This window comes from Bubalus kerabau, chromosome 13 (genome assembly GCF_029407905.1).
Source record: "Bubalus kerabau isolate K-KA32 ecotype Philippines breed swamp buffalo chromosome 13, PCC_UOA_SB_1v2, whole genome shotgun sequence".
Classification (NCBI taxonomy): domain Eukaryota; kingdom Metazoa; phylum Chordata; class Mammalia; order Artiodactyla; family Bovidae; genus Bubalus; species Bubalus kerabau.
The window spans coordinates 23613748-23617566 of NC_073636.1; the positions used below are offsets into that span (position 1 = coordinate 23613748).

Below are 3819 nucleotides of genomic sequence, written 5' to 3' on the forward strand. Positions count from 1 at the left end.
TTGGTTTGGTTTTTGAAACCTGAACCAACTAGAATATGCTCAGTCATGGGACAGCTGAGAGATGAAATAACCTACAGAGGACTGGGTTAAGAAGACAAATTACCCAAAACCAAGCTCAATGCTGGAGATGAACCTGTACATTCTCTCTTTTTTTTAATATTTACTTTTTTGGCTATTGGGTCTTAGTTGTGGCACTAGGGCTCTCTAGTTGTGATGAACAGGCTCCAGAGCACACAGGCTCACCAGGGATTGAATCCATATCCCCTGCATTGCAAGGCAGATTCTTAACCTCTGGACTACCAGGGAAGTCCCTCAAACTAGTACACTCTTTTTTCTTGGCAGTTCAATAACTTTATTGGACAATCAGCAATTAGGTCTCAACCACACTAACTGTCTGTAGATTTTTGAAAGTGGCGACAGGCATGTGAGTAACCAACATGTAGAGCTTGTTTGGTTAGCCTTCATTTTTATTACATTTTCTGGACAACTGCACACAGATCTGGTATGGGACATCCCTTGTATCTTTGACCCAGACGTCTTTGTTGAGCCTGGTGTAGATGCGTACATATGGGGTTCCCATCTCCTTCATGGCATATTTCTGTGTTTCTTTGAGTGCCCAAGGGACAGGCTTCTTGAAACCCACTTCATGGATGCCCTGTGAATGCTGATAGCGTATTCTCTGGTCATCACCTTGTTGATGGCAGGCTGGCCCTTCTTCTCACTGCCCTTTTTAGCAGGAGCCATCATCCTATAGCGCCAGGGTACTGGTTTGGATTGGAAAGCCCAAACCAGTAAACTCCTAAGTCATTATTCTTTATTCCAAGATTTAAGTGCCAGTATCTACTTTATTTCATTGAGCACCACTTCTCAGCTATCTTGCAGACAAACGATTGGGAGTCCACATGAGCAGTTTAGGGGGAGGTGTCAGAATTAGACACACCTAGATAGTCCATTGACTAGCTAGGTGATCTAAAAGAAAAAAACAAACCTCTTAACCTTCAGCAGTCTCAGATTCCTCCATAAAATGTGGGGACCAGTACTTACTTTTCTATGCCCTAAGTGAAGGACATAGTTCATGGAATCACAAGAGTCAGATACAACTTAGCAAATGAACAACACAATGGGGAAAAGCAGGGGAGAAGGTTGATGAGCAAGTATTAGATGTAGGTTATAGTCCTAGATTTTGTTTCAGGTGGTGGGATCATAGGTGTTGATGACTTTATTGAAAATCAATAATTAAATAAATGAATAAACAAATATGGATCATGAACAAGCTAAACATCATTTTAATACAATTCTGTGCACCGAGACCTTGATAATAATATTTATAAGAGTATTAATAGTAACAATTGTACTATGTATTTTGTAGGGTTTTTGTTGGCTTTAAGTAACATTTGGAGTGTTTAGCACATTTTAACTTCTCTATAAAAATAGCTGCAAGTATTATGACAGGGGGTGAGTGACAATGGGTGAGGGGGGGAACAGTATGCTGAAGAAACGATGATGTCTCATGAAGAATGGTCCTTTTCTATTTACTAACCTAAAACTCAGAACATTAAAATTATATCTAAATGACTAGACTCCCTCTCACAAACTAGATCATTAACACATCATTTTAAAGTCTAATCCTATGGGACATACAATCTAGAGTTATGGTACTAATGGGGATTCCCCAGTGGCTCAACGATAAAGAATCTGCCTGCAATGCAGGAGATGCAGCAGGAGCCTCAGGTTCAATCCCCGGATGGGAAAGCTCCCCTAGAGAAGAAAAAGGCAACCCACTCCAGTATGCTTGCCTGGGAAATCCCATGGACTGTGGTCTGCCAGGCTCCTCTGTTGCAAAGAATCAACATGGTCAACATGGCTGACCAACTGAACAACAACAAAGGTACTACTGAAATAGTTGCCTGTTTATTTGTTTTTTATTAAAGCACGGTCCTACCTTCAAGAAGCTTACATTATTTAGGGTAAGAGGGAAACAGTACTTCAACATGAAACAATTACAAAATCAGAATGTACCAGAATGTGCTACTAGAATGTGATATGAATGACAATTCCTTAAAGGAATCCAGACAGAAGAGAAGGCTTCCTAGAATAAGAAGCTAAGCTTCAAGAAAGGTAGGCTCTAAAGATGTATGAAAACTAGGTGAAGCACAATCATATCTTTAAGTGAAGACTTTTCTTTCTATTCTCTCCAGAACCTAGGGGTCATATTTGGCCCTTACAGCCATTAGTTTTCCATTACCAACAAAAGCAGTGTGCCTAAGGAGAAAATAAGAACAAGGTAGTGGTTTGACCCCAGATTATATTAAACAATTTCATTTTCTTGCTTCTTAATTATTAATCTAATTTTAAAATAGATTCTAAAATACTGCTTACAAGTAAAGTTGTCAGAGACAGGCACTGAGGCAGAAAAGAAGTGCCAGGTATTAGATCAAGTGCAATGCTTGGTTGTATCTGAGATTGAAATCACATAAATGAGCAATTCTGGTAGACTGAATGAAGAGACACACTGATATATGGGAAAAAAAGGAACATTAAAGAGGAGAGTGGAAAAAGTTGGCTTAAAACTCAAATTCCGAAAACTAAGATCATGGCATCTGGTCCTATTACTTCATGGCAAATAGATGGGGAAACAGTGGAAACAGTGACAGACTTTACTTTGGGGGGCTCCAAAATCACTGCAGATGGTGACTGCAGCCATGAAATTAAAGGACGCTTACTCCTTGGAAAAAAAGTTATGACCAACCTAGACAGCATATTAAAAAGCAGAGACATTACTTTGCCAACAAAGATCCATCTAGTCAAGGCTATGGTTTTTCCAGTAGTCATGTATGGATGTGAGAGTTGGACTATAAAGAAAACTGAGCACCAAAGAATTGATGCTTTTGAACTGTGGTGTTGGAGAAGACTCTTGAGAGACTCTTGGACTGCAGGAGATCCAACCAGTCCATCTTAAAGGAAATCAGTCCTGAATATTCATTGGAAGGACTGATGTTGAAGCTGAAACTCCATTACTTTGGCCACCCGATGAAAAGAACTGAGTCATTGGAAAAGACCCTGATGCTGGGAGAGATTGAAGACAGGAATAGAAGTGGACAACAGAGGATGAGATGGTTGGATGGCATCACCAACTCAATGGACATGAGTTTGAGTAAACTCTGGGAGTTGGTGATGGACAGGGAGTCCTGGTGTGCTGCAGTCCATGGGGTCACAAAGAGTAAGACACGACTGAACAACAGAACTGAACTAAACTGAAAGTAAGATACAAAAGTAAAAACAGCAAATAATTTTGTCTTTATAGGTTATTAAAATATGGCATAAAACACATAATTCAGATGAGAGGGTATCCATTTTAATTAGTCAAACTGCCAGTAGTAAAATTAATTGCATGTAACTTAATTACATATATATAATTTACATGAATAACAAAAAATACTGAGAGTCTAAGATCTCCTTAAATAATTTTACTTAGTTTAATGAGCAACCATCCTAGGAAATACATATTATACTAAAACATAGCTAGTGTATACATACAGAAAAGAATAGAAGCTATTCTAAAATCTAAAATTAAAATGTGGGAAGAAGTTAGCAAAGATTTGATGGAAACATATAAAGTTGTAAAGGATAGAGTGAAAACTGATATAGATCACCAACTTTCTACTCCTAACACAACCAAGAGCGAACAGTTTTGATGAAATTTTAAAATAGTAACTTCAGCAGAGGAAGAAGTACAGAAAAACTACACAGGATATGAGAACTGTCTCAAATCTCCCAGCATGAACAATCATCTAAACAAATTTATTTAAGTAAAAATAG

General features: G+C 38.4%; 1 pseudogene; it reads right to left on the bottom strand.

The window, feature by feature from the left end:
• Positions 1-370: 370 nt before the first annotated feature.
• Positions 371-744, bottom strand: LOC129625412 (60S ribosomal protein L31-like; annotated as a pseudogene).
• Between the last annotated feature and the right edge of the window lie 3075 nt (positions 745-3819).